General features: G+C 46.6%; 1 long non-coding RNA gene across 1 annotated transcript; it reads left to right on the top strand.

Annotated features, from left to right (window-relative positions):
- Nucleotides 1-656: 656 nt before the first annotated feature.
- Nucleotides 657-11,066, top strand: LOC142251648 (uncharacterized). The gene is made up of 3 exons (XR_012725322.1): nt 657-737; nt 4,541-4,663; nt 10,988-11,066. It is a non-coding gene; the product is annotated as an uncharacterized LOC142251648 (long non-coding RNA).
- The last annotated feature ends 2,012 nt before the right edge of the window (nt 11,067-13,078 follow it).

Raw genomic sequence — 13,078 nt, 5'->3', positions numbered from 1 at the left:
GCGGTTCCTTATCTCCCTCTCTCATTTCCAGACACTTTTTACCTCAGAATCGCTCCAGTTTTGTGTCATTTCTCCTGTCATGGCTGCTCTGGCTTTACCTCACGACACCAACTCCACTCCTGTCACTCACTGGCTGAAATATTTAGGTACAGATTATATATCTGTGGACATTGGGGTCCCGTCTTGTGGTTCCTTATCTCCCCCTCTCGTTTCCACACATTTCTTTTACCTCAGAATCGCTCCAGTTTTGTCATTTCTCCTCTCATGGCCGCTCCGGCTTTTCCACACGACGTCAACTTCACTCCTGTCACTGACTGGCTGAAATATTTATATAAAGATTATATATCTGTAGTCATTGGGGTCCCATCTTGTGGTTCCTTATCTCCCCCTCTCGTTTCCACACATTTCTTTTACCTCAGAATCGCTCCTGTTTTGTCATTTCTCCTGTCATGGCCGCTCCGGCTTTACCTCACGACGTCGACTCCCCACTCCTGTCACTCATTGGCTGCCTACAATCATCCCTCACCCAATCATAGACCTCTATTGATTCACCACAGCCAATCAGAGCCCAAGTACCTGTTTCTCAGCTCTGTGCTGTACATGGTTGCTAAGGGAAGCATGGGCAGATTTGATAGTTTTGCTTATTTATATGTGACCTTGGAGCCTTATGGCCACCTCTCCCTTCAGCGTCCACGTTAATGCAGCCAATATCGGCCCCCACAGCCTACAGAATAGAGGTTAGCGGACCCGAGCACTCCTGATAGAGGGGGTGCCACCAATCTCCAAAAAGGTCCCCAACTATCATGGATCCTTTTGGACCCCTGTAGTCTTCAGTAAATCTCAGGGCCCATGTATGACTGAGACCCCTGCACCCACTATAGTTACCCCCCGGTATCATTATCTATAGCATAATGTATGTGAATATATGGAAACTTTTATGCTTGACTCTTTGGCAGGTAACCCAAATTTTCTGTGATTGACGACCTCCCTTTTGAAGTCATACCCCATTGAACGTACAGTTGGAAAACAGTGCTCCATCTAGCAATGGAGTATCCCAGCGACGTGTGCAGGAAGCCTCCCATATGTTATGGGTGACGTGGCAAGTGTGTGTACATCAATGGACACTGTGTGTTTAGAGTGTAATGCACGCGGTGGCGGATGTGTAACAGAAATGGTGGAGTAGACCCACTGAACCACGAATCGCAGGCTTTCCCTGGAGGAGGGTGAATAAGAAGCTACTTGGTCTTCTCTAGACCCTGATGGCGATGGCTAGGGTTATGCTGCAGTTTGACGCCAGGTACAACTCCAGGATAGTCCCCGAGTCCGTAGCCGCGGATCCAAACGGCGGCAAACAGGACAGAGTCAGGCCTACAGGATAGAGTATGGACTGGAAACACTCAAGATGGAGTCGGAGCCACAGGCAGGAGTCTGGACTGTCAGGTTCAGACTGGACAGGTATTGGTTCTGGTACATTCAGCACTGGTGGACACAGACAGAAAAGGGTCCCTCTGTAAGAACAGTATGATGGCCCTTTGCAGCTCAAGAGCTCATCAAAATGCCCAATTCCACCTGCTTTCAAGGTAGAACTGGGCTCCCTTACCTCTTGGGCCCCTGTGCGGCCGCACAGGTTGCACCAATGATATGTTCGCCCTTGACAGGCAGGATGGGTATAGGCAGAATTAGGGGTACAGGTACACAATACGGGTTCCAGATCACAAGTCAGGTATTGGATCACGTATCCTGGACTGGTTCAGCAACAGGGACCTGACAACACAACTAGCAGATACAGGACTAACGAGAAGTAAAATAGCACAGGCCCCTTCATATAGGGGAGGGTGCCTAAATTGTCAGTGCCATAAACTAGGGATGCTTCTGGAGTGCACGCACTGCTCCTTTAATAAGCGGGTAGACCTGTATAACCGGCGCATTACCTGGGAGCCGTGGCAGCAGCCGGAACAAACTGGACACGTATGGCCACGGCGGTGAGTGCATCGGCGAACCCTGCCAGGCTGGAGAAGCGGGGCAGTGAAGGGACACAGGCGTTACACAGCATGGATCGCCAGTGCCCGGGCAATGCAAGTATTGTGCCCCCTAACACAGTAATAATGCCCACTGAGTGTCACCTGAAGTCAAATAATGCCTACCGAGTGCCACCTTAAGACAAATAATGCCTACTGAGTGCCCCCTTAAACAAATGCCCCCCCCAAGTACCCCTTTAAAACAGATAATTCCTCGAGTGCCCCCTTAAACAATAACAATAATGCTCCCTTAAAATATAATAACGCCCCTGAATCAAAAGTAATAGTGCCAACTTTTGTGTCACCCCTCTCTAAAAGTTTCTACTCTCCTTACCTGAGTGACCTCTTCTCCCTCACAAAGGGCAACCGGTGCACAACACTGACGTCATTGCGCCACCGGACGTCCTGTGGCCTGTAGCCTACTGAATTTTGAGCGGCCAGGAAAGGTACTGTAGTTTAGGGCCCCTGCTGTAACTCAGGATTTACTTTAGTGACATGATGATGACGAAAGAAGTCCCAGGCATGTGCATAGCCACGGATGTGTGCACCCCAATGTTTTTGTGCCCGTTCCAGTGGCCATCCATCACATATGACACCAAAAAGTCCTTTGGGTCCTTCAAGGATGAATGTTGGAAGGTAGAAAGGCCTCCTTGGGTTTATTGAAAATCCGTCCTCCCTTTAGGATTTTTAAAATTGCATTCTGGACTTGTCCTCACCCTTTTGTCCTCTGTGAGATGCCCCATGTGATATAATATTATTAATGTGCACAGAGCTCTATAAGATCACGTGCATTAATGTAAATAGACTCGTTGACCGTGGTTTCGGGGGGGGGGGCGCCGGTTTCATCTATCTTCTTGGAAACCAAACAAGCCAACAGTGAATGAAATAACACACATGGTCTGAATAAATAAACCTCATACGGAGCTTTACAAAAATTCAGCTTTATCCCAACACGTGTAATTGTTAAAAAGAAGACACGACCTGGCAAGAGGGGCTCAAAGATAAACATATTGAATCAATCCGGCATGTCCGGTGAATTCGTCTTATTACACATTTAGGTTAGAGACGATCAGTGATGACATTTTATCTAAACTTTATTATTTCATATAGGTAAACTTCCCCATTCAGATGCCCTTAAAGGGATAGTTCACCTTAAGCATTAATCCTAATAGCAATAATTGCCCAAAATAGAGAGAGCTTTGCCCTTTTAAGAACTGATCCAGAATAATTGGTACTATCAGAAAGTCCATCAACTATCTCGTGTAGTATGAATGGTTTACCAGGCTGTATTACTGTCACACGGTGTTTGGCTTTATACTCTATGTGTGTCATGGCGGCATCAGACGCTGTTCAGACTACAGACTTTGACACGCCACACTTCTGAGTTAATCAGGCAGGCTCAGGTGTCGACCAGCTGTGTGCTCATTAGTAATTGGACTTGCAAGAGTTAATTTCTGTAAACCTGCTGGTTACCTTTTGGATTACATGTTGTGGGAGACCTATCACAGGTACTCCCCGCCTTTTTAAGATGGAGGAATCTGTCTTCCCATGCCGACTATAGCTTACTCTGACCCGATCCTTGTGCTGTTGTGTTCCTGTTGCTGGTGATCTAATCTACTGTGTGATACTTGGTGTGCTGTGGAAATCCTCTCATCATCTGGTTATTTTCTCCCTGCTCTTTATTTCCTCTTGATAATATATTGTCTTATATCTCCGTGTGTGTTGTGTGATTGAGTTTTGGTTTCCCTATTTGTACATATCTATGGGTTCACCATTGTTGTCCCTATCCTCCCCTGGGTTGGGGGAGAGGGGATATTAGATCAGGGCTGGCCAGGAGCAGGGTAAGATAAGCGGCCCAGACATCGTCACCATTAGATGTATATTTGGGAGGAGGGACAGCTACGGCCCTCCTAGCCTGAGGGCCAGTCCAAGAGCCCCGATCCCCTGTTATTCCCTGTTACCCTGTGACAATTACTTATTTTTGTCTGTGTTTTTAATATTGGAATCTTTGACTAGAAAAGCACAATTCATTTGTACACCTTTTATGTGTTTTTTGGAGTTGTCATTTCATTAACACGTTTACTAATATTGTCGTAGCCCTAAAAGAGGTCTTGTCACTTGCAATAAATGGGTAATTTTTTAAAAATCTGGTGTAAATGCCGCTGTTCTCCTGAATCAGACGTTATTCTTCTTTTGTTTCTGCGGCTCTCCATTCCTGAGATATAGCCTCATCTTCCCTGCATATAAATCTACTCTTTATTATCCAACTGGGCTTGGTTCTTAAGAACACACCCACCGAGAAGAGCTGAGGATCACGCCCACTTGGCTAAAAAAAAATATTTACAAGAAGAGAAGAGGGAGCTATATCTCCGGAATGGAGAGGCGCAGAAACATAAGAAAAACAATGCCGGATTCAGGAGAACAGCGGCATTTACCCCAGGTAAAAAGATTACAAATTTATGGGGAATAACAGTTCTTTCTTAGAGTTTATTTATTTACTTTGGACCATTTCTGTTTCTTAGGGTCTTCATATACTACTTTGATCACAGTGAGTGTTGTTGCTTAAACCCCTGAGAATCTACGGTAGAGGCATATGTTCAATTTCCATTCAGTGCCCCCTTCAGGAGGGATAAGGCATTGCACAGGTAAAAATTCATATTCAATTTTTTTTTCTATATTTTTTTAATAGTGCGTAAATCGGTCTGTGTACTGTTTGTGTGATACGGGCCACACACTGAGAGCAGATGAACCCATTTCAGTCAGTGTCCCAGTCAGAACTGATTGATTTGCGTGGGAAAAAAATCCCACCATACACTACTGTAGTCCATTTCATGGACTAAATTTTATGATCGGCTGCTCCTGTCACTTGTTTGCAATGTGGATGAGCATGCCGAGCCAGTCATGTCCGCAATTTCCAAATCTTCAGTGTGGCCATCTTGACCAGGTCTTACAAAAGGAAGGTGTAACGCCTGCCTGGATCAACAGACTCAGATGGGATGTAATGGACAGGCTAGAGGGAAGCCACTCACCAAGCAGGACCCCCAGAACCCTGAAACCCTTTAACCCCTATACAGGGATTTGGAATTACACAGGGCCCTGGAGATTACCACTACCTGTGGAAGGCTGCAGTCCGATGAGAGTAGTCGTCAGGCAGGGTCAAACCGGGAAATTCAAAACAGGGACAGAATCACGCAGGCAAGGACGTAATCAGAAAACAAAGCAGAGGCCAAATCCGGATCGGGCAGCGAGGTACAAAAACAGCAGGCAGAAGGGTAGTCAGAAAACACGCAGAAGTCAGCACACAGGAATCACAAAACAGAATAGGGCGGATCAGGAGCCAGGAAATCAGAACTATATCTGGCAGAGGTCAGCAGACAGGAGGGGAATAAGAAGGATGTGGTGTCTTCCCATTGGCTGTAGGTGAACGCTGGCAACTTCAGCTGGAAGACACACACCACCCACAGTCAGCCAGCGGTACTGCAGATTCCAAGATAACCCAGCCCAGTGGATGATCGGAGCCTGCGCCCACCGGTGCCGCTGGCATCGACTCCATCACCAGCACCATCCACGGCGTCGCCTGGCGATCGGAGCAGAAGTCGCTGGAGTGGACTCCGGTGGTGACGTAGCAGAAGGTTCAGGAGGCTGCACATTTTTTTCTATAGTGGCCACTAGAGGGGAAATGTGGTATTACATGATGCCTATTTGGAATATATGTGATTCATGGTCACATTGAGTCCACCAGGACTATTCTTTGCAGTTGGCTAAAAGATGGCGACCCCATCAATGAGCTCCATATTGCCTTATAGTCCATATAATCTATAGAAATGACTCATTAAGGTATTTTCAGCAGTTGGGCACATCTAACATACTTACTGCGAACATAACAATTTTGGCCATGGAACGTTAAGGTTGTTCATTGCTTGGGTTTAACTAGGCACAATCCTAATTCTCAGCAAGAAGTGTGCTGGGCTTAAGCCGCAAGGTTGTAAGGTAAAAGGGTGGTACTCCCATCTTATAAAGTGATAGCATATCGTTAGTATTTTCCATCACTTTATGATCAATGGCCCTATTTGTATAAAGCAGGAGACCTCCACTGATTAGCTACAGATGGCATTACATTTTCACTAGAGGTTTTACAGCTCTCCATATTTCATCTTTTGTCTTCTTTGCTGACTTTTTCAAGCTCTTGTATAGCGACGAGAGATAAAACAGACGCCCTATCGCCAGATATTGCTGTTTTGGAAGGTTTATCGTATGAAATCAGTCAAACATTATCCATGAATCCAGGTTTTGTTACAGCCCGACAGCTACTTTTGGTCGGCTCCCAAGATCGCAGCTTGACGGCCTTTACCTGTTGACTCAATCTTGGAAATCGGCACCCGGTTGCGAGAATGTTGCGAAGTTTCCAAGCAACCTGGCGGGCCCCGTCTCATAATTCAGCCTTCCCGGTGCAGCGCAGGGATCCCCTGGGCCTATGGATTTACATGTCATTTGTTTTACTTTGATTGCAAACCAAAACACTTCATGCTTACCCAAGCAAGCAGCGCTGGGCACCGGCCCAAATCAGCGCAGCCTGGAGCTAAAAATATATGTCTGGAGGGGAATGTGCGCGTTAACCCCATAAAATAAGAAGTGTCCATTTAGTTTTAATATCGAAGTGCTACATTATATTAGGATATCGGGTGACCAGATGTAAAGGAGGAATTGCAGAATTGCATTTTCCTGACCTTATGCTCTGTTTTGTATTTCTCCAACACTTAGATACAGAGAATCGCTGGGGAGGGGAACAATGTAACAACATAAAAAACTTTGCCTTTTGGCTGCAAAGCAATTATTATCAAGAATCCTAAAATAACCACTACTGTTAGGCTATGTGTCCACGGGAGAATGTAGCTGCGGATTTTTCTGCATCAAAATCCGCAGTTTTCCTGCAAAATCCGCACTTTATCAAAGGTACGGATTTACCGCGGAATTGCCGCGGATTTTGGTGCGGATTTTTTTTTTTTCCCCCAATTTTAAATCCAAAATCCGGATGAAAATCCGCAACAATAATTGACATGTTGCAGATTTTTCCGGATGAAAATCCGCACGAAATCCGCTGCGGAAAAATCCGCAGCGTGGGCACAGCATTTCCAAAATGCCAAAGAAATGGCTGGGAAGTACCTGTGCTGCAGATTTTCGGGAAATCCGCGGCTTTTCCGCGAGAAATCCGCGGCAAAATCCGCGCATTTTCCGCAGCGTGGACACATAGCCTTAATGTCAAAAATCTCTTTATAGGGGGTCTTTCATACATAGAGCTGTTTCCCTTCAAACATGGGTCCAGGGGTGGAACTATAAGGGCCTGTGCACACGTTGCAGATTTGTTGCATTTTTTTTTTCCTGTGCAGATTTGTCACAATTTCCTGATGCCAGAAAAGTGAATGCGAATCCCGAAGTCTCACCCACACGTTGCTTATGTTGTCTTTGCAGATTTGGTGCAGATTTACATCTGCAGCATGTCAATTCTTTCAGTGTTTTTCGCTGCATTTTTCCTGCAAAGAGATGCAGAAATGGATTGGCATAAGCACATAGCCCAATGGGTGCAGGGTTTACAATCGTAATTCGCACCTAAGGGGGCCCAAAAGTTTCATTTTGGCCCTTATGAAAAAACTATTATTACCCTTTTTCTCCGAAAATAAGACCTACCCTGAAAATAAGCCCTAGTGGGATTTTATGGGCCTTTTTGATTTATGCTTAAAATATAAGCCCTACTCCAAAAATAAGTCCTAGTTGCAATTTCATAGAAGGGTCCAAGCAGCTAATAAAATCTCCATCAAAGAAATCAGACACCTACCTCAGCCAGCCAAAATAAAATCATATTCACCAGACCCCAAGCTAGTGCCGATGGTGGATGGGCTCTCACACAGAGATCTCCATTGCTGTCAGCTTCCTCACCGTTCCAGCTGTATTGCACTACAGCTCTCACAAACAGATCGCGTGCCAGTATCACTCCGCACGAGTGATACTGCTTCCAGTCACCAGGGGGAGCCAACCGCTGTAGAACGCAAGGGAACCTGACAGCTATGAAAATTTGAATGTGAGAGCCCATTCACTTGTCAAGTCTAATTGTTTTTGGTCTGGTAAGTGCAATTCTTTTAGGGGGTGTCTGCTTTCTTTTGGGGGTAATCGTAGCAGTACATAGAGAATAATACATTTAAGAAGGTGATCTAAACCTTTGTAAATATGGCATCCCCCCCCCCACTATAGTCCTGGTTCTGCAACAAAATGTTGATGTTCCAAAATGTGATTAAATTTGAATAAATGTTTTGTTTTTTTTTCAAGAATAAATGTGGATTGTTTTTCATGGGAAAATATGACATCCCCTGAAAATAAGACCTTGCGCATCATTCTTAGCAAAAATAATATGTCAATGTCTTTTTTTTTGGGGGGGGGGGGGGGGAGACACATGGTATATAAGGCCCAGGATAGTTGGGGGCCCTGTTGGAGATTTTGCATTGTGACCCACAAGCTTCAAGTTGCCTACCAATCACAAGAATGGGGGGGCCAAAGTCTCCTGTTTTGAATGGAGTGGTGGTCCAGCATGCACACTAATGCTCCATTGAAAGTCTATAGGGCCGACACAGATAGTTGCGGTATGTTTTTTGAACGGGGGCAGCTGGATGCCTGTTCTCATGAGCAGTGAGACCCCAATGCTCAGACCCTTATCTACTGTGTGCATCGGTGGTAAATGTTGTTATGAAAACCGATTTTAAAGAGGTTATCCATTACTTTTATATTGATAGTCGATCCTTAGAATAGGTCATCAATGTCAGATCATCCGGGGTCAGACACCCTGCCCCCCGCCGATCTGCTGTTTTGGTGCCTGTGGCAGCCAGAAATGCTCAATTCCAGCGCTGCTCCGACTTTTAATAGCGGCCACTGCTGGGGACTGCACATCCACCTCCTATTCAGATCAATAGGAGGCGGATGTGCAGTACCCGGCCACTGCCGCTATCAGAAGATGGGGCAGCTCCGGAACTGAGCATTTCCGGCCACAAGCTGCTGCTGCCGCCAGCACCGTAAACATCTGATCGGCGGGGGTGCGGTGTGTTGGACCCCTGCTGATCTGACATTAATCCTAAGGACAGAGCATCAGTTTAAAGTAGGGGACTGTTACAAGGGGGACCCGGGGAAGCGTGCCAAGATGGGAAATGGACAGCTTCCGCCGGTCAAGGTCCACTGTGCGGTGTAAGGGACCGCTGCTATGGTGGGTGAAGAGTGAGCGGGTTGCTGCTATCGATCATCTGGAATGTCACAGACGATCTATGTACACCGGTCCGCCCTAACCCGTGAGGGTTGTATGGCTCGGGGCTTCTCGATCGGTATACCTGTTGCACGGGGACGCACAGAGGTGCCTACGCACGTGTGCCAGCGGGAGTCACAGGATATGGCACGAGGGTAGCACAGAGGTGCCCACGCACGTGTGCTTTCAATAACCAGGTGAGTCCGGTGGAGACTCGAGGAGCTCACCTGGGACAGGAACACGGCCTGTTGAAGGGGATACTGCCGGAGCAGCAAGGCAGGAACACGGCCTGCAAACGAGGTACTGCCTAAGCAGCAAGGGCCAAGCCCACAAAAGACAGTAATGCCTGAGCAGTGGCGTGGCAGCACGCTGCCAGACATCCAAACATAGAAGGACGGTCGCGCGCCGCCATGATGGCAGGGGGAGATTTTAAGGAGGTGTAGCTCCACCCAAGGGCGGGCGCGAGATGGATGTGACCCAATCAGGATTCGTGACGTCTTGGCCCGGCCAGTCAGGATTCAGCACACCACCAGCCTCGTTATCGGGCCGTGTGATATCAGTGAGCGAATCAGAAGACGTCACGTGGGGCACATACTCATCTTCCTGCCTCTGGGTCATAAAGGCGGGATCCTCGGTTTCACAATGTGCAGAGATAAGGGAAGTCTTGCTGCTCCCGTGAGCATCCATCCTTTTTACACTGCGCAACCTCCCAGACCCTCTGTGATGCTGAGCAGGAGGGCTCGTGGCAGACAAGGGATGGGAGACCACTCCATTCCTTGCAAGGGGAGAACCACTAGGTGTCACCCTTCTGCTGCGTCTCCGAGGAGGCAACTCCTGCAGACTGCGCAGTCTCCCAGACCTTTGGTGCTGCTGAGCAGGAGGGCTCGCGGCAGACAAGGAATGGGGGACCACCTCATTCCTTGCAATAGGAGAGCCACGAGGTGTAACAGGGGGCTATCTCTTTAATACTAAAATCCATCCTACTGGCAACCACCACTAGGGGGAGCTCACTACATTTTGTTAGATACAGCTTGTATTATCTCCCCTAGTGGTAGATGATGGCAAGCACCCTGATTGTGTAATGCTGTAGTTTAGCTCAGGGACAGCTCTGATTAAGGTCCACAGAAAACTCTCAGATTAAGTTGTCAGCTTATTCCCACTATTAAATAGGGCTGAGTTGCGATATCAGACACTGCCTGTACACAAGAGTGGCGCTGTTTGTGAAAGCAAGCCATTATGTTTTTCTATCCTTTTACAAGCCATTAATAATGAACATATTCTGATCTATATGCTCTGAGGACCCCACAATCTGTTTTGCATCTATCTGACCAAATTCCCCCCAAAAAACCTGTGAGCAAAAGAGTGAAGTCACCACTTGGCCTAATCTTACCTTAAATCTATAAATAAGGAAATTAAATACATAGATTGCGTCTGCGAGCCGTGGGACATGTTATGGTTTAGTTTATAGACTAAAGAAATAAGGAATCCTCACACTGCTGCTGACGTCCCCTGACACCGGGTTGCTAATCAGGGGCGGCACCACCCTCGCAAAGTATCCAGGATTGCATTGTGTACATGTAAAGTAGCGCAAAATTTATATAAGACATATCTCCTCATTTCTGAGACATAAACTAGAACAGGGTGTTTGTTTTTTTTTTTAATGTAGAACATGTGTATTTTTACTCAGGTCACAGCCAGCATTGTCCTGAAATATGGATCTGTAAATTGCCTTTAAAGACCTAGTGCCACCTGGAGGTCACAATCAGGTACTGCATTGCTTTGAATCTGCAAACACATGTAAAAATTGGAAATTTGCCCTCCAATACGCATTAAAAAGAGTTGACAATGCCCCTGCTATTACTCAGAGGCCTACAATGTTGCTGCATGGCCTAAAGGTTTATTTTGGCATTGCTAATTGAATATATAGGAATTAGGACCCCATGCAGAAGAGGTAAGATATGGGTGCACCAAGGTGATACATGTTGGAGAATATTATACAGAGGGGCAGTATTATGTGCGGGATATTATATAGAGGAGCAGTGTGTGTGGGGGGGATAGTATACAAAGGGGCAGTGTGTGTGGGTGATATTATACCGAGGAGCAGTGTGCATGGGGGGGGGGATATCATCCAAAATGGCAGTGTCCATGGCGGGATATTATCCAGAATGGCAGTGTCCATGGGGGAACATTATACAGAGAGGCAGTGTGTGTGGCGGATATTATACAGAGAGGCAATGTGAGGGGAATATTATACAGAGGGACAGTGTGCACGAGGGGATATTATACAGAGAGGCAGTGTGTGTGGGGTATAGTATACAGAGGGAAAGTGTGTGGGTGATATTATACATAGGGCTAGTGTGGGATAGATAAGACGGATAGGGGTGGTGTAGGGAGTGCACTATTAATTTTCTGAGGGAAATATTTTATTTTATGGAACAACTTCAAGGGTGCCAACACTTTTGGCCATAACTGTATATGTGTGTATATATATATATATATATATATATATATATATATATATATATATATATATATATATATATATATATATATACACTTTTTTCCAAGAGTGTCAGTGAAACTGTGGAAGGTTTGAATGGTGGAGGCGGAGCTGGGGTGGAGTCTCAGGGGGGCCCGAAAATTTTGCCAGTATGGGAACCTGAAACTCCTAGTGGCAGCCCTGGTTGCACCTCTAAGAAAATGAATATTTGGAATACATTTAGTTTCATCACTGGAATCTTTGGGTGGTTGTGGACCCTTGGGCAATGGTAACTATAGCTCCAGAAGAGCTATGTAAGAAGTGATCAAATGGGAAATGTTTCTAAATATATCATATATAAATGTATTAAATCAATCAATAAATAAGAAAATTAAAAAATAACATATATATATATATAATTTATTTATTTATACCTGCTGATGTCTAAGGGTACCTTCACACTTAGCGATGCAGCAGCGATCCGACCAGCGATCTGACCTGGTCAGGATCGCTGCTGCATCGCTACATGGTCGCTGGTGAGCTGTCAAACAGGCAGATCTCACCAGCGACCAGTGAACAGCCCCCAGCCAGCAGCGACGTGCAAGCGACGCTGCGCTTGCACGGAGCTGCCGTCTGGAAGCTGCGGAGACTGGTAACTAAGGTAAACATCGGGTATGGTTACCCGATGTTTACATTAGTTACCAGCGCACACCGCTTAGCTGTGTGTGCAGGGAGCAGGGAGCCGCGCACACTGAGCGCTGGCTCCTTGCTCTCCTACCATAGCTACAGTACACATCGGGTTAATTAACCCGATGTGTAATGCAGCTACATGTGCAGAGAGCAGGGAGCCGCGCACACTGCTTAGCGCTGGCTCCTTGCTCTCCTAGCTGCTGTACACATCGGGTTAATTAACCCGATGTGTACAGCAGCTACATGTGCAGAGAGCCGGAGCCGGCAGCACAGGCAGCGTGAGAGCTGCAGATGCTGGTAACTAAGGTAAATATCGGGTAACCACCTTGGTTACCCGATGTTTATCTTGGATACAGCTTACCTCAGCTGTCAGACGCCGGCTCCTGCTCCCTGCTCGCTTCATTTGTCGCTCTCTTGCTGTCACACACAGCGATCTGTGTGTCACAGCAGGAGAGCGGCTTTGAAGAAAACGAACCAGGGCTGTGTGTAACGAGCAGCGATCTCGCAGCAGGGGCCAGATCGCTGCTCATTGTCACACACAGCGAGATCGCTAATGAGGTCACTGCTGCGTCACAAAAAGCGTGACTCAGCAGCGATCTCGGCAGCGAG

The sequence above is a fragment of the Anomaloglossus baeobatrachus genome, chromosome 9, assembly GCF_048569485.1.
Source record: "Anomaloglossus baeobatrachus isolate aAnoBae1 chromosome 9, aAnoBae1.hap1, whole genome shotgun sequence".
In the NCBI taxonomy this organism is placed as follows: domain Eukaryota; kingdom Metazoa; phylum Chordata; class Amphibia; order Anura; family Aromobatidae; genus Anomaloglossus; species Anomaloglossus baeobatrachus.
Note: the sequence above shows the minus strand (reverse complement) of the source record. Positions and strands in the feature narration are given on the sequence as shown.